The sequence below is a fragment of the Canis lupus genome, chromosome 28 (assembly GCF_011100685.1).
Source record: "Canis lupus familiaris isolate Mischka breed German Shepherd chromosome 28, alternate assembly UU_Cfam_GSD_1.0, whole genome shotgun sequence".
Classification (NCBI taxonomy): domain Eukaryota; kingdom Metazoa; phylum Chordata; class Mammalia; order Carnivora; family Canidae; genus Canis; species Canis lupus.
In genome coordinates, this window is record NC_049249.1 from 26,704,263 (window position 1) to 26,729,985 (window position 25,723).

Below are 25,723 nucleotides of genomic sequence, written 5' to 3' on the forward strand. Positions count from 1 at the left end.
GTCCCTCACTGATATACGATTAGGCTTTTCCCAATATTTATCTATTTAAAAACATGCTGCAGTGAATATTCTTGTCCATATCTTCTTATTAACCATCCTTTGCCCCCCACTCTAAAATTCATATCATCTAATGCACTATGTATTTTCCTTATTTGTTTCATTTTCAGTTCCTACACCTACCCTGCACTAGCACGTTAATTCCAAACAGCAAAGATTTTTCTCAGGTTTGTTCCCTGATATAATCCTAGCTTCTAGAGTAAATATTCAATGAATATTTGTTGAATGAATGAATTTGCACATGTGTAATTATATGTAGGAAAAAGTAGTAGAAGTAAAATTTCTAATTCAAGAGGAATATGCATTTATGATTTGACAAAGATCCCCAAGTTGATCTTTATGCAGCAGGATATCTCAGCCTCGGTACTGTTGACATTTTATCCCTGATCATTCTTCCTTGGGGAGGCCTATGCATTGTATGATGTTTAGCAGCATCTCTGGCCTCTAAGCACCAGATGCTACTAGATGTGATAACCAAAAATGTTTCCAGACATTGCAAGTGTCCTTGGTTAAAAAATTCTACCTTCTACCATCTTAGACTCCCATCAACAGCTATGGTAATGACTGTTTCCTACAGCCTTGCCAAGACCCTAAACATTTTCCTCTTTAAAATATGATGGTAAAAACCAGCACCTCATAGTTTACAAGCTTCCATATGAATTCACATTTTAATAGAACTTTGGTATGATGAACCCCTGGCATCATGCACTACAGTGATTAAAGGAAGTTTGACTTTCCATGGTAGAAAGGAAGAGAGGGAATATATGAAGTCCAGAATCATCTCGGAAAAAAATGCTATTATATGCCCTTACTTTTCTTCGTTAAAATGTCCAAGTTTTTTTTTTTTTTTAAGATTTTACTTATTCATGAGAGACACACAGAGAGAGAGAGAGGCAGAGACATAGGCAGAGGGAGAAGCAGGCTCCATGCAGAGAGCCCAATGTGGGACTCGATCCCAGGACTCCAGGATCACGCCCTGAGCAGCAGACGCCCAACTACTGAGCCACCCAGGCGTCCAAAAATGATGTTTTACAAATCCTTTCTTTTTACTTTTTATTTTTTTTTTTACAAATCCTTTCTTATTTTCAGACTATTATGACTTCATGGGCTGAATCTTTATATAGAATTATATAAATTGGCCTTAATTAATGAACAAAATTTAGAGTTGAAAGATGAGGATTTGAGTGCAGGTTTTCCTAATTATTAGTTGTGTTACCTTGGGGAAGTCACATAAACTCCAAGCTGCAATTTACTCATATGAAAATTGTGGATAATAACATTTGTTCTGTCTATATCACTGAGTTATGATAAGAATTATTATTTTTTTAGATTGTGAAGCTTTTCATAATGGCAAGGGCGTAGGATAATTATTATGAAGGCTTTATTACCCACTGCTTTATCTTATGACTCATAGTGTCCCGAGAGTTTATCACTTCTCAGTGCTTGGGTAATCCCTTCTAACTGTTATCACTCATTTATTTATTAAACATAGACATTTTGTACCTTACCATACCTTTCCTCCAGCTCTATAGTCCTAAATCATTATCGTACAGTTTTCCTCATAAGTGAGCAAGTCCAAGACAGACTCATCATTCATTGATTCATTCAGTGAACATTAAATAAAGCCCCATTATCTTCCCCCCAGCTGACTTTCCTTTTGAACAGCTCCATTTTTGTCAATGCTATTATTAATCTAGTCTTAAGGGTAGGAGCTTTGTAGTCATCTACCTTGCCTGTGTTCCCTGTTTTATTGATCCACTTTCCATGACCAGACTTATTATGATAGAGTACCACCTTTTTCAGTTCCCTCTCACTGATTTTTAAGCTTATGAGAGCTGCCTGTTGGCTACCACATAAAATCCAAGTTATATTTTACTAGCGCTCATTATTACTGTCACCCATTCAATCTTGTAACTACTTTTCCTTTCATTGCACCAGGCCCGTTCCTGCACCTATGCTTTTATTCATAATGTTCTCTGTCCTACAGTTTTCTTTATCTGTTCTTTCACTTATCAACCAGAACTATCTTTCAATGCTTACATCATTCCTATTACTTCTTATCCTTCTTTGCCAGTTTCACTTAGTGTACCGCAGGATCTCAAGCCTGGCTGCACATCAGAATCACTTTACAAGAGTTTTGTTTGTTATCTTGGTCCCTAATCCCAGGGCCGCCCTCTGAAGACTCTAATTCTTAGTGGGGCTTAGTCATTGTAGTTTTGACACTGACAGGCTTGAACATTCTTGTGGATATTGTAATTATTTTGTTTTTCTCTTCCCAACCAAGAAGTTGTAAGTGGTGGTAAGAATGATGAAGATACATGGTCAATAATTGGTTGTTTGATCAATAGTTTGAACATCAAAGTTTTTCATATTCATTTTCTGCAAAGCCTGTGATTTGTATCCTATCTCCTCCAACTTCTGGTGCTATAACTTAAATTGCTTATTCTCTTTTAGCCTCATGTATCTCCATGTGTAAAATGACAATAATAACATTTAACTTTCTAAGTGTTATGAGAACATGTATGTGCATATAAATTATCCATCATATCTAATAGTTGATAAATAATGGCCACTTTTGTTAGTATTAACATTATATTTTCTCTGCTCTTCTGGAGATACTGGGGAATTTCCCCTCCCCCCCTTTTTTTGCTTACTTTAAGATATGCTATTTTATGACTTGGTAGATATGCTTATCTACATTACTATTGGAATTAGGAAGACAGGATAGCAAGGCCCTATCAAATAATTGTGCCATTTTTGTCCTTTAAATCTAATTACATTCTCTCATTTCAAGAAGCAAATGAGTGTCTGTTTTTTGACCATCCTTTCATTGATTGTTCCCTTGGTTATAGGAGAATATGTGCTGTTACAGTTTTTCTTGTCAGCAGCAACTCTAAGCCATGTACATAATAAATTTATGCATCCTATTCACTTCACCTGACATTGTCAAGTGGCTTTTTCTTCTTCCTAACTGCACTTTAAAGGAAGATTTTAATTTATTAATTTAGCTCACTTTATTGTACAGTTTATAATTAATTTTAAAGTAGGGAATGGTAACATTATTCTATTAAATTTAGGCTCACAATATTTATTGTGCTCTGGTGAGAATTAGCAAGAATGCATAGTCTTTTGTTTTCAACAGAAGAAGGTTGTTACATGAATTACCTTTATTAAGTTCTACATCTTAAGTGAGTCATTTTTCATCTTTTTCTTTTCTTACCAATGAAAAAATTAAAACTGCACTTTTAAGTAAAAAATACAGATGTATGAAAAACAAGTATTATTTAATAACTTGTCTCCATTACATTAGATGAAAATAATAATAAAGGAATTAACCAAGGTGATACATTGTCAAGCATAATACGGGAAAAGATGTCCAGAGCAATTAAATGGGGAAAATCATTCCTTCAAGCATGGACATTTATACTCATTTTCACTTTCAAAGTTGTAAAGGTAATTATGGAGGCCAACTCCTCTTACACTGTAACTAGAAACTATGCGGGTATGTTTGGAATGCTTATTATCATGGCAGTTGTTCCCATAAGCTAATCAAACCTGAAGACCCAGCATTGCTCAACAGTGCACATTTTCAGTTTCCAAAGCTGTTGTAGCTGAAATTTATGCAGATGTCAACAATACTGAGGGCTTGGGGTTGAAATGAAAGTGCTTGAAACATTTTGTGAATTATCCTTCTTACAGTGGATATAGGGGGTCAGATGTATGTTTGATTCTCATCTGTTACATGAATGTATTGATACTTCATCAGTTGTTGGAAGGATTAAATGAACTCAGCATGGGCACTGACACATAGCGTTCAGTACATTGTAGTAAAGGAGCATACTGTTTCTAGAAGATGGTATGAGGAGAGGCATAACCCAGATTGTGTCTTCTCCAAGAGTCTATATTTTTCTATTTGTGATTTATAGTGTGTTTCAAATGGGAGTTCTATGGGGAAAAAAGGAAAAAGGTAGTAGAGAGAGGAATACGAGCAGAGCTGGCCACAGCAGTATTATGGCAACCTGGAAGCCCTTCCCCATGAGCATGAAAGGGATGAGTTGAATCTTATAAAGTGTCGGATTTAACTGAGTATACGAGAAGACACTACTGGTGCAATCGAGTGCTTGGCTACAGTTCAGAATCTATGGTAGAAAAATTCTCAGTAGTCACCCTGATTGCAACGGGTGGAGTGACTGGCTGCCTATGTAAGATTTTTGTTCCAGAAGGTTGGAAAACTTGCATCAACCACGGTAGGTGGTGGCTTTCTTCTTCTTCAGATTGCCAGTCACAGCGGCTACCTGCGAATTGACTGGAAGAGAGCCTGAAAAAGATGTAAACAAAGCAAAAAGACAGATTAAGAAATGAGCAAATGATGCAGTACCCAAAATATAATTAAAGAAGCACTAGAATTTATCAAATAGAATATTTGATATCCAGGGGACTTGTGGGAGGCTTTTTGCCAGGCCTTGCATCTTAAGGATATGATGTTCTATCCCAGTGGAGTCCCTGGTAAGAAGAGAAATGGTGGCAACAAGGTGTTTCTCAACATTAGTCACCACTAGATTCTCTGGGGCCACGAGAAACAGCTAAATGGACAATACTAAACTCATATAGTGTTTTGCCATTGAAGTTTGACAAACTAATATCTGCTGTAAAAACAATCTATGTGGTATATATACAATAGTATTCCTGAGAAAAATATGGCTTTCATTATTTTTTTAATTTTCATTTGTTTTTAAATTAGCCTATAAAATACCACCATTTGCTACAGATACATAGAGAAGAAAAATGTGTTTGATGTGGATTTATTCCTAGTGAAATATTATCTTTGTTTTATTTAAATAAAATGTTCTTCATTTTGCTTTATAGTGTAGTGCCAGTAATTAAAAATTTGTATTATAACTTCAACATTAGGGTTATCTTTTTTTTAAAGATGTGTTTGCAAACTATAATGCCCTTTTATGTAAGGATTTAGAAGTAATAGAATTATTAAAGATATTAATCACATTTTATAGAGAGAAAAGAAAGCAAGCAAGGGCTCTTTGTTTCAATTAGTCATGATTATCTCTGAATTTGGAGTTATTCATAGCTGGTTTCACATTTCAGATGCATCACCTGATAGTTGGATGTTTTAGGTTATATTACTTATCTGAGCTCAGTTTCCTCATCCATAAAATAAAAATAATTATAGCAGCCTCATAGCGTGGTTACAAGAATTTAATGAGATCAATACATATGAAGGGCTTTCCTGCACCTAATACATTTTATAAGCACTTTTTAATTAGTAATGGTTATTATTCCTATTTTTACTACTAAACATAGTGTCTTGGGTTCTAGATTTCTTTGCATGTGTGTCTTAGAACAAAATGGAAGAGTCAAACAGCTTTTGCTCAAGAAGTGGATTGGCTTTGAAGTGAATGAAGCTTAAGTGTAAAGGCCCCTTATATGCACAGGACCTTTGTAAATACTGGTATTTAATACTGTATTCTTAATTTTATATTATTTTTTCTTAAAGAGGGATTCTAAAACTCTAAAAGTTCTAGGTTCCATAAAACCTGGATCAAGGTTGTACTGCCCTGAATGTTATTTGTTTTGTTTTGTTTTGTTTTGTTTAACTGAAAAATTCAAAGGGAAATATGTATGAGGAGGTCTAAAAATTTATGCCATCTAATGAACACATTGATAGCAGTATTACTATTTTAAACCCAAATCCAATAAATTTTTGAAATCTTCAAAATGAAGCTGTAAGTAAAAATGGCATATTAGACGCAATGAAGATTAGAGGTCACTGGAGCATGGCAGTAAAACTCTAAAGATATGTAATCAATGATATGGAATTGTCTTATTTTTTTATACTCAATATTTTCTAAGCTGTCTTTCTTTTTCTTTTTTTAAAATATTTTATTTCTTTATTCATGACAGAGAGAGAGAGAGAGAGGCAGAGAGGCAGAGACACAGGCAGAGGGAGAAGCAGGCTCCATGCAGGGAGCCTGATGTGGGACTCAATCCTGGGTCTCCAGGATCACACCTTGGGTTGAAGGCGGCGCTAAACCACTAAGCCACTGGGGCTGCCCTAATAAGCTGTTTTTCATAAAGAAAGAGAAATTTTAAAAAAGAAAAATAGTTTGAACAGATCAGTGAGAAAGTTAACTGATTAAACTTACTTAAAATGAATATCAGTCCTCTTCAAGTTAAGGTATGTCAAAAGCATATTGAGACATAGATCTTCCAACAAATTAGCAATTAAATGTCTATTACTCATACATACAATAATTGAAGCTGAGAAAATTACATATTTGAAGTCAATAAAACAAACTGATATTGTAAAAATAAGCTGCAGTCTACAGAAAATAGATGCCTATTTAAAATGGTTAGCTTCCAAAATTTGAGAAAAAAATTCTTAGAGGTCTTTCTGGTGATGTTAATTAGTTGTTTGAATAAAGCATAATAAAACCACTGAAAATGCCTTGGAATACATACTGTTAATCATGGTCTTCTAAAGAATTTATTGATGGGTTTTCTTAATATACCTGCATGCTCAGTAGGTGTGAAATGCAAAACATATAGTGCAAACAGTTTAGAAAAATATTCTTGATTTACAAGTCAAGCATTTTAAAAATATGTCCCTACCTTTGAAAAGTAAGTATCTGCTTCAGGGTAAATGAAGTATATTAAAAATGTTTCACCTAAAAAGCAAAAAATGTTTTAAAAATACAACATTTCGGTCTTATGCAACAAATGGTATTAACTTCTTAGGAAGCCAGGTCTTACAGAAATTAAAGTATATTTAGTAACAGAAAAGATCCATTATTTATCAGATATGCTGCCTTAGCACTATGGTAAGAAACATCATCCCCGTTTTACAGAGAAAGAAATATAAGGATAACCAGGATTAAATAATTTTCCCAAAGTGATTGATGCAACCAAGACAAGCATTCACAGGCTTCTTGCTTACAGTCTGTCTCTTAATCTTGTTAGGTCATATCATCTCTCAGCATTTTTAGAAAATGCCCTTTTTTATTATGTTTTCAGCAGACTATGAATCTAATATACCAGCTTTACTCTTTTCTGTGCTTTCCTTTCTTGAGTATATTTTCAGGAGAGAAATCAGTTCTAGTTTTCTGTCTCTTCCAAATAGTTAAAAACATAAAAGATCATCGATGTAGTAAATCAGTTTAGAAGCTCGATGACTTGATTGGGATGTTCAATTTTACTATAATAGCCTAATCTGAAATGTTATCTGAAATGCTTACTCCTTCACAATTTTTTTCTATGCTACAAAAATTGTTCATAACAAGAACAATCTTGGGGAAAAAATAAGATGAGATGTTTCAGACAGCTTAATGGGGCTGCCACTGTACTAGATAAACATTGTTTAGAGGAGTCTTGGATTAGCTGAAGGCTAGTAGAGACTGAACATATTGAACAATGTCTTAAGTTGCACTTTAAAAGTCAGGATAGACAGTTCTCATAAGAAATGAAAGCTCCTTTGACCATTATAGGTGTTCTGTGGCTAAGGATGAAGTGCCATACTAACAGAACAGCGCTTGCAATTTGTGGAATTGGATTCCAAGGTGAACAAGAAGGTTAACAATTTTTTGTAAATTTTTTTCTTTCCTAAGAACAGAAACTCCAAGATTATAGAATGCAGTATTCACAAAACCATTTTTATACTGTGCTTATAAGTATGAGTTAGAGAAAATATCATGTTGCTCAATATTTTGGCAACTAATTTTAAAAGTCTTCCTAACTGAATTGCTCCCTTACAAAAAATTTGAACCTTATTAAATATCTAACTCATTGATATGGTCCATTTGAAGAAGCAATTTATTAGTCTAATGGTTAACACCTGTTAGTTGAAGCTGAAAAATGAAAAGATTTTAATTGAAAGCAAATGCAGTAAATTCTGGTTCCTTTTTTTAGGTTTCATAAAAGATTTACGCGCACACACACACACACACACACACACACAGAGTCTCCTTTCCCCTGGATGATTTTAGTACATTTTCCCTGTGAGTTAAAAGCCATAAGTATCTCCACAGATATTTTTTTGCAAGTAAAATCACTTTTCATTTGGCAAAAACTAAACCTATGATTCATAGCAGCTTAGAGCACTCAAGGCCAAAGAGTACATCTTGCTTGCTTTGACTGACATTTTTGCAGGCTAAATCAGACCTGCATGATTCAGCTGCATTGAGATTCATTATGCTATGGGAGGGAAGGTTTGGGGGTGATGTAAAGGAGCATAAAGAGAAATCGTCTTGGAAATTGTGTCTAGTGACTGAGGTAAAAATCATCCACAACCAATGGGCAATTTCAATTGGTATTTGATTGGGGAGGCAATGTTTTCCTGCCACCCCTTTATACAGAGAGCTAGAAAACTATACAAAGTACATTGAGGAAGAGTTAGTAAAGAAAATTGTTGTGGGGAAGCAGGGAAAGGGATTTTCCTTGCTAGCAGAAGTGAAGTCAAGGTAGGGAGCAAGAGTATAGAGTAAACGGCTCCTTTTCTCAGCTCAGGCATTAAAGTAAATCAAGTCCGTAATTTGTGTAAAAGGAAAAGTGGAGAAAAATCTATCACCAAAAACATTTACCCTAAGCATTTATCACTAGGAATTCATTCCTATTAGATTTCTTCATTAAGTTTGTCTATCAGTTCCCTTTACATTTCTTATGTCCAGAAGGAGTTAAAATCTTCCTACATCAGGTACTTTCCTATCCAGCCTTAGTATAAGGAGAACACGAAAAAATTGCTTTAGGAAGATGGGGCATCAGAAAAGAGTATTTACAAAGGATTACTGTAGCCAACACTCCATTTTCTCTAAATATTTTGTTTATTCTCTCTGAATATTAATATATAGCCCAGTCATAAGAGATTTTATTCAAGACCAAGTACATAATATATGGTGCAAAATGAATATATGGGGCCTTTTGTTAAAAAATTATTAAGAATTTCAAGATGGAGAATCTCAAGAATTTCAGAGCATTTAACCAAGCTTGGGGCACTCCTAACCACAGGGCTCTGTACAACTGCACAGCCCACATGCCCATGAAGTCCATCCTCATTTTATTCATTGTAATGGAAATGGTGAACTCTAAGCTTGGTTAATAAAAACATTTCACTGTAGAGATAGATAGTCAAGTACTTTGACTTCTGAATTCTCAACACTAATACCAACATTTTGAAACCGAATTCTTTGTAAGTTAATGTAGAGCTTTAGAAATCATTAAATTTAACTTTTTAAATTCTGCATGAATGGTCTATTTTATCTGCCTCTCTATCTTTCCTTATTTACCTGACCTTCTTTGGGAATGTATATGATTCATGAGTTCCAACCTTATTACTTCAGGTTTAGATCTTGTGCCCTAACCCTTAAACCTGAGATTCAAAAACCTAGTCCCCATTTCTCATTCCTAACTCATGAGCCATTCAGGTGCATAAAGTCAAGAATTGCTTCCTAGCATCTCCCCAAATAAGCACTCATCTAGAACAATCAACCATTTTACCAGCCCCAGATTTGAGATTGGAATGTGTTTGGATAATATCTGGCTATGCCAAATCCTAAAGTGCATTAATGAAAGCTGGGGTGATTTAGAGTAAGATTCTCTAAGATCCCAGGAAATGAGGAAATTAGGCCTATAAGAGTCTTGGTCACAAAAGCCATTAAAAGTAACCCTTAGAGGGTGACTAGCTGGCTCATTCAGTAAAGCATGCACCTCTTGATTTTAGGGTCATGAGTTCAAGCCCCATTTTGGGTATAGAAATAACTAAACAAATAAATAAATGAATAAGTAGATGACACCTCTTGGTAGAATAGATTTCACATTCATATCTAAATTTGAGTAAACTGTTATCTAAGCCAATATTCCTTTCCTTTCTAACATATTCCCAACAGTAGGATACTTTTTGATTCCTCTATTAAATGGTCTCTTCTTTTGTTGACACATCACAGTAATTAGTTTACGTTAATCCCACCACTGACAGAATGCCCCAGGAATTTTTTTTCTTATTTTATTTTTTAAGATCAAGTGTTGCCAATAACTCTTCTGACTTTTTAATCTTCTACTCAATTGTGTTTAGAGTAAATGAGGTCATTCTTTTGATATGAGGCTTTCTTTTTTTTCTACCAGTCCCATCCCACAGGCATCGAAAAAATTAAATGAAATAATGGCATTTTTATGATGTTGAATAATAGTCATAAGACATTAGCTGAGAAATGAATAGCATTGAGGTTTTGAATAATCTGCTGTTAATTTTTAATGTTATAATTTAGAAAATAATTGTAAATCTTGTTTTTGATCATAGTTGACCGTTAAAATTCTTTTTTAGTAATATAGAGTAAGTACATTATGTCTAATGCAATTCTAAGTATATACTTCTAAAATATTTGTCTCTAAATTTTCTCTTCTAAAATATACAACCATAGTTTTCAATGTACCTCTCCTTGAATGTGAATAGTTTGGTTAAAAAATGTTGAATCATCTTTGTAATACTTGACTGAGTTTTTAAAAATAGTGTGATTCTTTTATCTTTTTTAAAGAAAACACTATATAAAATAGTACTCTTTTTTATTTTATGTATTATATGCAAAGTCTTCCACTATCAATAGATTACTTTGACTTGAGGAAACAGAACTGACAGTATTTTCTCTTCAATCAGAAAATGTTTGCCCACTAAGTATCATTTTATAGTGTTGGATTATTCTTCTAAAATGAAGCTTTTAAAGATTTTATGGGCTTCCAGTTATAATCCAATATAACAGAATAAACATGCAGCCAAGGCTCTGTAACAAAATATGGAAAGTTATGATGTTTGAACTTAAAAAGACAAATGTAGCATGTAGACTTCAAAATATATAAGAAATCTGGAACAATCAGTACAATAATTTGTTTGAGGCAAAGTGTTTAGGAGAGAAGAGAAAGTAAATCTACAGAAAAGTCAAATACTCTTATTAAAGGAACTTTAGTGTGCTAGAGGTAACATTTAAACAGTGTTAATAGGCTTTATGCTTTCTTGATGGCGTAGCCAATTAGTCCAGTTAGTTACCAAGTTTAATCATGAATGCAAGATAACACATCTTTAAAATAAATGAGATAGTTAAAGAGTAAATAGTAAGTTTTTTAGAAAGTAAGTTCAGCACCAAAATCAGATATGAAGACTTACTTCAAAGTAGATCTTTGCTTCCAATTATATAAGGCCTATATTAATCCTAATATGATGTGTCTGTACCTAGATGTTATATATTACTACACAAGTACCATTTGTCCTCCCTTGTAGGAATATGAACTGGTAAAGAATAAGGAAGCTTTCATAATAATATACAGTTGCTAAGTAATCTTACCTTTTTGATAAATTAAAAATGTCTGAATTTTTTAACATTCCTTTTGTCAAGAAGGGGGTGGTCTAGTTTCCTCTCCTTGAATCTGGGTTGAACCAATAGAATACAGGGCAAGTGAAGCTTTCTAGTTCTAGGGTTTATGCTTTAAGAGGCTGGAAGATTCCATATTCTGTGTCTCAGAATATTCACTCTTGAAACCAAGCTGCCACGCTATTAAGTAGCTTATACATCTCAGTGTATGGAGAAGACCATGTTGAAAAGAACCTAAAGCCTCTGCTGACAGTTCATGCTGAGCTGACAGCTAAATGTCAGCACTACCTTGCTAGCATATGAGTGAGTCATCTTGGAAGAGATCTTCAGAGATAAGCTACCCCCTCCAAGTCCTGCCCAATTTAAAGATTCCATTGAATCAAGGAGTTCTGGGATTGGCTCCTGCATTTGCAGCAGGATACTAACTGTATCATAAGAATGCTTGGGAAGTAAAGAGCCAAAGTAGGAAAGAATAGAGGATTGAAGGAGACAGAGTATGTCCTTGGCTTTCTTACATTTTTTTCTTTAGACATTTCCCCCAATATCTCTTTACATTGGGAAACAGGATAATATCCCTTTCACAAAGGCAAGAGAAATGTGTCATCCTTAGTCCTTAGAATGTTTGGTGATGGTAAGCTTAATGCACATGCATGTATACTGAGTATTCAGAACAGGTCTTGCCCACATCAAGAACAGTGCTAAATCCATAATTATTGGAGTGTGCCAATGGATAGTTAGAATAAGTAGGGTATATTGTGTCATTATTGTTGTTGCTTTTTAATTAGAACAACTTCTTTAAGTAGAAGTGTTTTTTTCAGCTACATATTCCTAAAGATACAAAACCATTTGTCATACCATTCAATCATTATCTTTTTATTTTCTAAGAAGATGTAGTCAATGAGTACATCAACTATAATGTTATTTGGTTTGCAACCCAGTTCTTTGAGGAACTGAAAACAGCTTTCCTTTCCTTTTCTCTTTTTTTTTAAAGTTTTTATTTAAGTATCAGTTAGTTAACATACAGTGTAGTAATATTAGTTTCCAGTATACAATATGATTCAACACTTCCACACATCACCTGGTGTTCATCACAAGTGCCCTCCTTAGTCCACATCACCTATTTCACCCATCCCCCACTCACATTCAATCATTACCTTAATCTGAACCGGGTTCATCAGAACCTCCTATAAAATTCAAACTCCTGGGCAGCCCTGGTGGCTCAGCGGTTTAGCGCCTGCCTTCAGCCCAGGGTGTGATCCTGGAGACCCCGGATTGAGTCCCACGTCAGGCTCCCTGCATGGAGCCTGCTTCTCCCTCTGCCTGTATCTCTGCCTCTCTCTCTCTCTCTCGCTCTATCTCTCTGTCTCTCATAAATAAATAAATAAAATCCTTTTTAAAAAAATTCAAAGTCCTTAGTCTGCCATTGCATCTGAAATCAAGTACCATTTACACTTTTCAACCTTGTGATTCCAGACCAAACCTCTCCCCTTAACCGTATTTAACCTGGATGCACCTCTGCAGCATGATCAGATTAAATTCTCAACCTTTTCTTTTTCTTATTCTACGGAAAGTCTTACTTACTTCTAAAGACCAAGTTCAAACTTTTGTGAAACCATTCTTAATCATAGCAGCTGGTATTCCTTTCTCCATCTCCCATACTTCTATGTACGACTGGTGGAACATATGGACTTCTTTGTTTTATGTTTCTTTCTATCCACATCACACCTCTCTCAAAAGCCTGTGATATTCTGAAAGGCCATTAACAAATCTTATATTTCTGGGAAATCCTCCTGGGAGCCTAGTGGTATGTTGAACAAAGTAGTTGAATTTACCCATTGATTAAATATTCACTCTTAATGAAGGGACCAGACTAGCTGCTGTTTACATTACAGATAAGAAAGGATTACATTACTCCTTTTACTTTTACCATCAAATAGAAATGACTGTTTGCAGGACTCTAGTCCTTTGCATCTCGTGATCACTTTTGCCAGAAACCTCTCAGGTACCTACCAGAAAAAGAAAAGCAAAACGAAACGAAACAAAAAATCCATTATAACTATGCAACCAAAACAACTCTCTAGGAATTTTATAAGAATTAAGTAGGTTTGAAAATGTGGTGTGTTTCTCCTATTGAGATCAGAGCACTTATAGATATGGAAAGAAAATTTACTCCAAAGTGTTAAGGTCACTTTTTACAAATTGGAAATTTTATTAAGAACAAAATTTAAACATTTCCAAACAGCTTAGTTATCCTCTGGATTTTATTCAAGTAAGATTTGACCTACAAGTCATTCCGTTGTCTGTATTTTTATTACATTGTAACTATAGTTTACCTGTAAGATTTTTCTCTCTAGGAGAAACCTGTTCTAATCAGTGGTTCTCAAATTACAGTTGTTTCAGATTCACCAGGGAAATGCTTGTTAAAAGGAAGATTCTCAAACCTAGTCCCCTCTGACACTGTGAATTAGCTAATCTCAATAGGGCTCTGAATTCTTTAGTTTAATAAGCACTCCTATCAGGTCTGTTGAGTCTCTAACCACTGTTAGAGTCTCTAATTATGGAGAACTAATACTCTAAATGACACATTTTTGTTTCCTGTAACTTTTGCCGAAATGGCAAGAGTATAAAAGAGGAAGGCTGGAGATAGTGAATGAATAAGACTCAGAACATTCTAATCTGAGCCACTCAGTCAATACTGGTAGGATTGTCTTCTGTGGCCCATCTTATAAAAAAAGTAAGGATTTTCCCACTGTGTAAGATTACACTGATTCCCACTGTAATCTTAAGTGAACATAACAGGGAAATGCCCTATCCCAGCAGGCATTAGTGTCAGAGCAGGAACCCTGAAACAAGTCACTTACCTAGGAATCCTAATGAATAAAATGAAACAAGTCACTTGCCTAGGAATCCTAATGAATAAAACCAACAACAGCATTTTAGAAAAATACCAGTTTTTCACAGCTACTTCCATAATTCACAGTTTGACAGAGACTACCGAAAACTCAGGTCCTGGTACGAATCAGCACTGAGGAGGAGCTTTATGAATATGTGAATCTCTTGTTTATATCAGTACCACCACAAAACTCCAAGACCACTCTCAGAAGACCTTAAAGAGCTAACAGCTTAAATATGACTTCATTAGCAAATATCATTAAGCAAATAAGTTATCACAGTAGTGTGGAGCGTGTACAAGGGGTAATGTGCATTTGTGCATATTGTCAGAGTGATAAGAAAACTTTAGAACACATAAATTGTTCTATTATTCAGGATCTTGAATTATAACTGCCACAGGAAACATTAGACATCATTGACATTTTTTTTAATATATATGTATATCAAAGGAACTAGCCAGAGACAGCATAAAGAGGCTATCATTTTCAGACTTGACCTACCAGCTTAAAACTGACATAGGTAGTGGAATGCTTGCCTCATTTAAAGAAATGTGAAAACCATCACTTTCACATCACATTCCCTATGAAACAGATACATATTTTTGAAAGATGGTAGAGAAAGTTTGAAGATTTGGGTTTTTGTTTGTTTTTAAAGTGAGGCCATTTCTTTTTCTTTTTTTTTTTTTTTTAATGATTTTATTTATTTATTTGAATAAGAGAGAGAACACAAGCAGGAGGGAGGGGCAGAGGGAGAAGCAGACTCCCTGCTGAGCAGACTCTGAACCCAGGGCTTAATCCCAGGACCCTGGAATCATGAACCCAGGGCTTAATCCTAGGACCCTAGAATCATGACCTGAGCCAAAGGCAGCCGCTTAGCTGATTGATCCACCAAGGAACTCTGAAAGTTTGAAGATTTGAATTGCTACATGAAGAAAAATGTTTCTAAGGAAGTTTTGAAAGTCTATGTGATTAAGAAAAATTCCACCTGATTATATTAAAACTCTCCTCAAAACAATTAAGCATGAACATTGGTTAATAATGCGTACTGAAAGTTTTAGCAATGAAATCTGTTGATGTCCACAATTTATTTTGAAATGTTTTAAAAGAAATGGACTGATAAATGGACAAATGGATAGATCCATTTGATAAAGCTGTGATAAAGCAAATATAGCAAAATGTTAAGATTTGTAGAATTAGAGTGCAAGTGTATGATGGTTACTATACAATTCCTCTAACTTTTCTGCATGTGTGAATATTTTCATAATGACTTGTTATTGGGAAAAGCACTTATCAGTAGAAAAGGGGAACAGTCCTTTTTTTGGTTGGAAAAACAGTCAACCTACCAATTTGAACACAGGGTTTATAGTCAGACCAAGAGTAGAATCCCTATTTTCACACATAGTGTCTGTGTGACCCTGGCATTGTTAATTCTATCACTAAACTCTCGTTTTATCATCTATAACAGAAGTATAATAATACTTACCATCTACTGTATATGTAAGAATTAAATATATGCCAAGTATCTGGAATCAGTAAACATTCAAAGAGCAGAAGATATTAATTTTTTTCAATTGTTACTAGTTTTTATATCCACTATTAACTGAATAACAAAATAATTTATATATCTTAATTTCCTTTAAAAATCTTCCTAAATTCTTGGGACACCTGGATGTCTCAGTGATTGAGCGTCTGCCTTTGGCTCAGGGCATAATCCTGGAGTCCCGGGATCAAGTCCCACATCAGGCTCCCTTCATGGAGCCTGCTTCTCTCTCTCTTCTCTCATAAATAAATAAATATTTTTAAAAAATCTTTCTAAAATCAAAAGATCAATTTCAGTATAGGAATTGTGACTTTAATGTTATGTAAAGTTCTTGCTGAGTAACTAATATATTTTCTATAATTCTAAATTCAGTCTTATAATCCTATAAGATTAAGGAAAATTAATTGACAAGAATTGCATGGCATTTGATGTATTTCAACTTTAATTTTACCAAATTTAAATTTAACTCTACTAATAAGAAAAAGGGAGGTATTTAGTATAAAGTTCTAGCCAACATACTTTCAACAAAACAATTCATTAAAAAAAAAAAATAGCCCTGTGTTAGATGTTGGGAGGGAAAACAGAGCTTAATACAAGGCCCTCATCCACAAAAGAATTTCATTGTGGTTAGGAAGAAATATCCAGCCCTTGGGGGGAAAAAAAAAACAATGCATGAGTTAAAAATATAAGACATGTAACAAAGAAATATATGATTAAGAACCAAATGAATAATATAAATAATATGTTCTGAGAGTTCAAAAAAGAGAAAATTCATAATGGCCTTAAAGCGAAAGTTTTGGGGATTCTATGCCTATTTAAACCCTTTAGAACATGAAAGAAACTTATTGAGAACATGTGGTTTTGATGGGAAGCAAAATGCAATTGAATAGATAGCATTGTTCAGGGCCGGCCTTTCCTTGGGAATTATGAACAGGAGGAAAGAACAAAAAGAGAATAGTTAACAACAATCACAAGATTAGTAACTGAATATTATATACTTCCTTCATTTCAAGAGGTATTTATTTAAAGAATAAATGTAAAGAATTGGGATGTTGCTGAGGCCCTAACTCCAAGGAGTTTATGAGTAACAATAAGTAAGCAGAATTGTCTATTAAATGCCAAGTGTATGCCAGGCTAGTTGAAGCTTACAGTCTATAATAAAAGCTAAGAAAAAAAATCTGTGATATACAAAGTATGAAGTATCAAACACCATAAAAGAGACCAGATAAAATGCTAGGCATACTCAGAGAAGAGTTTTCTTGCAGTTGACATAAGGGAGATACTGATGTGGGAGGTTAACAGTGAGATGGTCTTTGAAGAGGAATGAGTAGAATCTAGACAGAGATGAGGTGAAAGAGTAAGGAAAAGAATCAGAGTGGACTAAGTCACAGAAGTAAAGCATATACATGAAATAGAGTCTGTGGTTCTTTCTGGAAACTGTATGGAGAGAAGGGTATTTGAAAGAGAGGGAGACCACCAAGGCCTTGAATACAAAGCTCAATTTTGAACTTTATTCTGTTGGTAACAGGGAGCTACTAAGGGATTATCAGCTGAGGAATGAAATGTTCAGAACTTGTTTGTTATTTGTTTTTACCCTGGTAGCTTGTATAAGAATTGGAAGAAGAAAAGTCTTAAGTGCAAAATGACCATAAGGCAACGAGAGCCTGAGGCTGGGAACATAGAAAAAAGCTATCTCAGAGGTTAAAAGGACATAGCTTCACAATTAATTCAACTTCAAGAGCACAGGGACAACAGATTATATGAAACTAGGATGTGGGGGGAGATTGACATGGTTAGAAATGCCAATAATTGATGATAATAAAAACTCGACCCATTTTTGGTTAGTTTTATGGTTGTTCTCAATTCTCTACAGTCAATGCCCCTTTTACTGTCTGCACCCAGAGCAGAATGCTTCCCCTGCCTTTCAGCTTTGTATACCACTGCATGGGATGGAAGCAATTAAAGAAGTTCTCAGATCTAAGCTAAACATCTGGGGGTTTGAGGGTTCTTTTAACAGAAGTAGAAATTAAGAAGATAAAAGAGCAGATCTGAGAATGAGTTTAATTTCACACATGTTAAATATGAATTACTGGTAGATAGCTAAATGATAATATCGATATTGGAATCTGAGTGTGGATGTAGCTGAGCTGAGAAGTTAGGGTAAAGATCTAGGTTGGGAAGTCATCTGCTAAGAGGTGGCAACTAAGACTAGTGAAATGCCTAAGCTTTGAGGGCTCCAGTATTTGTAATTGAGTACATCAGCCATGTATTTGGTCTTAAAGTCATATGCAACTTTTTTTTTTAAAGATTTTATTTATTTATTCATGAGAGACACACAGAGAGAGAGAGAGAGAGAGAGAGAGAGAGAGAGAGAGGCAGAGACACAGGCAAAGGAAGAAGCAGGCTCCATGCAGGGAACCCAACTCAGGACTCCAGGATCATGCCCTGGGCCGAAAGGCGCTAAACCGCTGGATCCCCAGTCATATGTATCTTAAGCCAAATAATACTCAGGATTCATACCATTAGGGGTGTCTGCCAGAAATCTCCATGATTTGTCTTTCATTAAGCTCCTGCCAATACTATAGTTGAGGTTATTGACATTTGAAGGCTAAGTATAAGAATAATTTTAAATGGATTTCTTTTATTTTTTTCAAAATAATATCGCTGTAACTTAATTATTTATACTAAATAAATTTAAATATCAGAAAATAGTTTAGATTGAGTATGTTAGAACTTAACTTCTTAGAGATAAAATCTCGTGATTTACAGAGTAATGTTCTGCATTGGCATTCCTTCAGGGTTGGTACCAAATATAAAGAAAATGTCAAAGTAGTCTGCAAAACTAGTATTAAATTTATTGTCTTTTATACACATATGATATGTCTTTTTTGTAACTAAGTTCCTGGAAAACAGTTATCTTTTTCCCAAGAATTTTTATGCTTCCTTGAGTCTGGCAATGGAGATCCCATTTGATCTTGGCTACTAGGAATTTCAGAACTGTATTTAATGATCAAATGCATTACCATCCTACCTTAAAAATCTTAGGAGATTTTACTATTCAAGTATGGATTTCTTTTTTAGGCTTTATTCTTAATTTCCCTGGTATACATGTGAGTTTTATCATTAGTTATTTCAAGTATATTGGAGAATATATCAAGTTATAAGCAATACACAATAATAATAGTTGAAAGCAAAATGCTAGATGATATTTTTTAAAATTTTTGGTTGAGGAAGTAGCCAAAAAGGAAGAACCAGAAAGAATAGCACAGTATATTGGAGGAAAAAAAAAAGCACCATCCTATGATCTGAATAACAACAACTGCCATTTGTTACACATACGTGGTTCTAGATACTTTACACAATTATATCCAGTAACCATAATAACACCACATTATAGGGAAGAAAATTAAGATTCAGAGAGCCACTGACTTTTGTTAGTGGTGGAGCTAGAAACTGAACAAAGATCTCACTAACTTCCGGAGGATGTATTTTGTCCACTCAAGGCTCTGTCTTTAGAACATGTGCCCAAAATATGTTGCTATCACTTACTAGCTATTTTCCCTTGGCCTATAAGGGACATTTAAAGTCTGATTCTTTATGATTTTAGAATGAAATTGAGATAGCAATCAATACAATATGAAGTATAAAAATTTTACCATTTACAATAACATCAAAACTATTAAATACCTAGGAATAAATATAACACAAGAAGTATGTAAGGCCTCTACACTGAAAACTATAACATTATTTTTTTAATATTTTATTTATTCATGAGAGACACAAAGAGAGAGACAGAGACACAGACAGAGGGAGAAGCAGACTTCTCTGGGAACCTGATGTGGGACACGATCTCTGGTGGGATCATACCCTGAGCTGAAGGCAGATGTTCAACCTCTGAGCCACCCAGGCATCCCAAACTATAACATTATTGAGAGAATCAAAGATATCATAGTCAACGGAATGATATACTATATTCAAGAATCAGAAAATGTGGTATTACAATCATGCCATTTCTCCACAAACTGAAAATAGATTCTGTGTATTTCCAATAAAAATCTTAGAGACATTTTTTTTTATGTAGAAATTGACAAAGTGATTCTAAAATATTTGTGGAAATCAAAAGGCAAGGAATATCCAAAGAAGAAATCTGTATGCTACCAGATATCAAGACGTATTATAAAGCTGTGGAATTGATGCAAGGTAGACAGAGACCAATGGATAGTGTAGTATAATACATGACAAAGGTGACTTTGCATTGCAGTAGAAAAAGAATGGTCTTTTCAATAAATCATGATGATCAATTGTATATCCATATAAGAAAAATAATTATTGGGATTCTCATCTCAGAAAAATCAAAATTGGATGGACTGCAAGTCTACAATGTAAAAATATAAAACAAAGTTTTTAAAGAAAAGCAGAATAGCTTTACAACTTGGGGATATTTCATGATTTCTTAAATATGCCATAAAAATAGTAGCCATAATGGAAAATTTGGTATATTAAACAATATTAAGAACCTCTTTCATGTTGAGAGTGAAAATATAACCATGCAATGGGACAAGATATTTCCTACAAATACATATTTAAAAAATACACAACTCATATGAAGAAGTTCATTCTTCATATAAAGAACTCCCAATCAATAAGATGCGATCAACTCAGTAAGATAAAGAGCAAAACATTTGAGCAGGCTCTTCATAAGAGGATATCCAAATGGCTAATAAAGTCACGTAAAGGTGCTAGACTTCATTAGTCATTGGGAAAATGCAAATTAAGATCATAGTGCAACATCATACATATCCACGCAAATGGCTAAAATTAAAAAAAGGCGTCACCAAACTTGGCTAGGATATGAAAGCAACCATAACTCTCATAAATTGCTTTTGGGAGTGTACCTTGATACAACCATTTGGAAAAATGGGTCATATATTTTAAGTATATATATACCTATAAACAAGCAATTCCCCTCTCAGATACAACCCCAACAGAAATAAATATACATGTTCATCAAAAACACGTGTATAAGATTGTTCATTGCAGTACTATTCATGTTAGCCAAATGCCCATCAAGATTTAAGTAGATCATCTTGACTTTTTTGTCATATATTGACCATATATGCATGCGTTTATTTCTGGGCTCTCCATTCCATTCCAATGTGTGTCTGTTGTGTCTGTTTTTATGCCGATATTATGCTGTTTTGATTACTGTAGCTTTAAAATATAGTTTGAAGTCAGGAAGTGTGGTGCCTCAAGCTTTGTTCTTTATCAAGATTGTTTTGCTACTTAAGTAAGATCTTTGTGAGTCTATACGAATTTAAAGTTTGGGTTTTTTTTTTTTTTCTATTTCTGTGAGAAATGACATTGGTATTTGCGTAGAAATTGCAATCCATCTGTAGATTACTTTGGGTAGTATGGACATTTTAACAATATTAATTCTTCTAATCCATGAACATGGAATATCTTTCCATTTGTTTGTGTCATCTTCAATGTCAATATCTTATTGTTTTCAGTGTGCAGATCATTCCCCTCCTTAGTTAAATTTATTCCTAAGTATTTTATTCTTTCAATGTAATAATAAATGGTATATAAATTATAAAGATTAGTCTTTTCGACAAATGATATTGGGAAAACTGGACAGCCAGATGCAAAAGAATGGAATTGGACCCCTATCTTACACCCTACATAAAATCAATTCAAAGTAGACCAAAAACTGAATATAAGACTTGAAGCCATAAAACTTCTAGAAGAAAACATAGGGGATAAGCTCCTTAACATTAGTCTTGGCAATGTTTTTTGTTTTTGTTTTGTTTTGTTTTCTATTACACCAAAGCAAAGCAAAAAAGCAAAAATAAACTAAGTGGGACTACATCAAACTAAAAAGTTTCTGCACAGTGAGGGAAACCATCAACAAAATGAAAAGACAGCCTATGGAGTGGGAGAAAATGTTTGCAAATCACATGTCTGATAAGTGGGGTTTTATACGTAATTAATATATATAAAGAATTTATATTAAATGTATATAAATAACTCACACAACTAAACATCAAAATAACCTCTCCTTCCCCCCAAAGAATCCCTATCTGATTAAAAGTTGGAAAGAGGAACTGAATAAACATCTTTCCAAAGAAGACATATAAATGCCTAACAGATACATGAAAGGATTCTCAGCATCACTAATCCTCAGGGAAATGCAATTCAAAACCACAATGAGACATTACTGCACTATTGTTAGAGTGGCTATTGACAAAAAGACAAGAGATAAGTCTTGGCAAGGATGTGGACAAAAGGGAATCTTTGTGTATTTACTGTTGGTAGGAATGTAAACTGGTGCAGCCACTTTGGAAAACAGTATGGAGGTTTCCCAAAAAATTACAAATAGAACTACCATATGATCCAGTAATCCCAATTCTGGATCCAAAGGAAAAGAAAGCATTAACTTGAAAAGATATATGTAGCACTACCACTATCTCTTACCTTCCCAGTTCAATGCAGCATTAGCCAAGATATGGAAATAATCACATGTCCTTCAATGAATGAATGTATAAAGAAGATGTAAAAAATACATATATATATGCATGTATATATATATATATATATGTGTGTGTGTGTGAATGGAATATTTTTCAGCAATGAGAAAGAAAGGAAATCCTGCCATTTCAGACAGCATTGATGAACCTTGAAGTCATTATGCTAAGTCAAAAAGAGAAAGACCATACTGCATAGTATCAATTATGTGTGGAATCGAAAAAGCAAAATAAAATAAAATAAAACTCACAGAAACAGTAAAAAAAAAAAAGTGGTTGCCAAGGGCTAGGGGGTGAGGGAAATAGGGAGAAATTGATAGCAGAGTCCTAGCTTTCATCTAGAAGATGAATAAGTTCTGAGGATCTAATGTAGAACATGGTGATTATAGTTGATAACACTGTACTGTATAATTGAAACTTACTAAGTGTTTTGTGGAACTCTCTCACACACAAAAATGTTAGAATAGATAAATTTTGGTATATTTGCATAATGGAATACCAGAGAGAGCAAGTCACAACTAGATGCAACCATATGAATGAGACTTACAAGTATACTATTGAGCAAAAGAAGCCAGGCACTAAAAGAGTATCACACTTCTATAAAGTTCAATAACAGGCAAAGCTAATCTATGACAGTACGAGTCAGCATAATGGCTACCCTTGTGAGTGTAGAAGGAAATGACTGGAAGAGGGAATAAGACAAGATTCTGAGAAGCTGGAATGTTTTGTTTTTATTAATATGCTTAATCGTCACACAAGTATGTTTATGTCATGAAAATTAATCATGGGATACATTTAAGAGTTTATGTAGTTATCTACCTGTATGTTACATTTTAGTGACAACTTCTTCCCCTCAAAAAAAAAAAAAAAAAAAAAGGTAAGTCATCATCCACTGGTTCAAATCTAGGTTGGGTACTTATGGTCAGTTGATAGCAACTCTTTATCCACAACATTTTTTTTTTGTTCTGATGCCTTCCTGCTTTAAATGGCAACTTCATGGATCCATGGAAAAATTTAGATAACTTGAGATATTTGTGCCAAACAATCATTCATAAACCCCGAAAAGGGCTAAAGAAAGAGTTAAACTTTGTTTCTGAAAATGGAAGGGCTACAAGTGTCTAAGTGCCCTCATACTGATTTAACACATACAAAGTGGTATATAAGGAAGATATATACCATAGAGCCTACATGCAATGTCTCAACTTTATGGTTTATTTAACCAGACTTCTTAGAGAATTTCAACTGATGCATCAAAGGATGTTTTCAAAGCACCCATATTAAATTTTGGATGAAAGGAAGAAACCAGGGGAAATTACTACTCCTTTAGGTTCATTTGACATTATTTTACCCCTAATATTGATTATTATTCCAGTTCAAAGAATAATAGTGAAAAGAAATGTTGATATATCAAATTTTACTATTCTGTTATTTGTTGAGGTCATCTGACAGCATCTGATTCCACTTACATGGCTATGGAAGACCAATTATAAAATGACTGTGCTCACTCTGTAGAATGGCCCTTCAGTGCTTGGAAAAGAACAAAGGGCTGTGAAGTTGAAATCGAGAGCCTTAGTTCTGATTCCATGGGTCACTCTATAGGCCTTTAGTAAAATCATTTTGCCTCTCTGGTCTTCATATTTTCAATCTATAAGTAAACAATAACCTTTGGCAACAAAATATTCTTAAATGGTGACTTTTAACATAAGAGTAGTCACAAAAATATGACTATAACTCTATGAAGAATTTCCAGGAGATTGCTCTTGGGGCAAATATTTTTGTGAAACATTAGTTAAAATTGACAGGATAGTGGTAAGTCCTGGAGAGTGCTTGGCATGTTAATTGGTCAAGTATATTTGTTGGGGGTAGTTTTATTAATCAGTACACATGATTTGTCCTTTTATAATAAAAGTCTCCAAGTCTTAGATACTACATTTGAGGATACAAAAAGTGCTTGGTGATCTGCTTGGTATTGTTCAGCATGGATTCATATTTATCCTAAAAGTAAAAAGTAAAAGTCATGGTTCTGTGGAGGTGATAGCAAATTGTTAGCCGCTGTCAATAGCTAATGAATAGGATGGAAAATTAGAGGCTCTGGATTCCCATTGCCAGTTGGATACTTAATACACACACATGCACAGACTAACACACACACACACACACAAACACATGTTTAAGTGTGCGTGTATGGCATGTAATAAAGACAAAGATAAATGTATTTAAAGTTCTAAATTAGACTGATAAGGATATGGAGTTCACTTGTGATCTAATAAAAAGAGTTCAGATTTAGAGACAGAGGTAGAGGTTCAAGTTCCTTAGACTCACTAACTTAATAACCATGAACATATTATTTAACCTTTATTCACCTCAGCAGCCTTATTTCAAAAACTAGGACAATAATTCCTTTTTAAATTTTTTTTATTGGAGTTCAGTTTGCCAACATTTAGCATAACACCCAGTGCTCATCCCAAGTGCCCCGCTCAGTGCCCGTCACCCAGTCACCCCAACCCCCGCCCACCTCCCTTTCCACTACCCTTTGTTCATTTCCCAGAGTTAGGAGTCTCTCATGTTTTGTCACCCTCACTGATATTTTCACTCATTTTCTCTCCTTTCCCTTTCACTAATTTCTATATTCCCCAAATGAATGAGACCATATGATGTTTATCCTTTTCCAATTGACTTATTTCACCCAGCATAATACCCTCCAGTTCCATCCACGTCGAAGCAAATGGTGGGTATTTGTCATTTCTAATGGCTGAGTAATATTCCACTGTATACATAGACCACAGCTTCTTTATCCATTCATCTTTCGATGGACACCGAGGCTCCTTCCACAGCTTGGCTATTGTGGACATTGCTGCTATAAACATCAGGGTGCAGGTGTCCCGGCGTTTCATTGCATCTGTATCTTTGGGGTAAATCCCCAACAGTGCAATTGCTGGGTCGTAGGGCAGGTCTATTTTTAACTGTTTGAGGAACCTCCACACAGTTTTCCAGAGTGTCTGCACCAGTTGACATTCCCACCAACAGTGTAAGAGGGTTCTCTTTTCCCTGCATCCTCTCCAACATTTGTTGTTTCCTGTCTTGTTAATTTTCCCCATTCTCACTGGTGTGAGGTGGTATCTCATTGTGGTTTTGATTTGTATTTCCCTGATGGCCAGTGATGCGGAGCATTTTCTCATGTGCTTGTTTGCCATGTCTATGTCTTCCTCTGAAATTTCTGTTCATGTCTTTTGCCCATTTCATGATTGGATTGTTTGTTTCTTTGGTGTTGAGTTTAATAAGTTCTTTATAGATCTTGGATACTAGCTCTTTATATGATAGGTCATTTTCAAATATCTTCTCCCA

At 34.6% G+C, this 25,723-nt stretch overlaps 1 protein-coding gene and 1 long non-coding RNA gene across 2 annotated transcripts in view; one reads left to right on the plus strand and one right to left on the minus strand.

Annotated features, from left to right (window-relative positions):
• The window catches only part of ATRNL1 (attractin like 1), a 786,695-nt gene that overhangs the window by 588,813 nt on the left and 172,159 nt on the right, over positions 1-25,723 (plus strand). The window lies entirely within an intron of this gene.
• Positions 3,325-11,518, minus strand: LOC111093032. Its single transcript, XR_005380648.1, has 3 exons — positions 11,397-11,518; positions 6,685-6,740; positions 3,325-4,363 (listed from the first exon to the last, which is right to left on the minus strand). It is a non-coding gene; the product is annotated as an uncharacterized LOC111093032 (long non-coding RNA).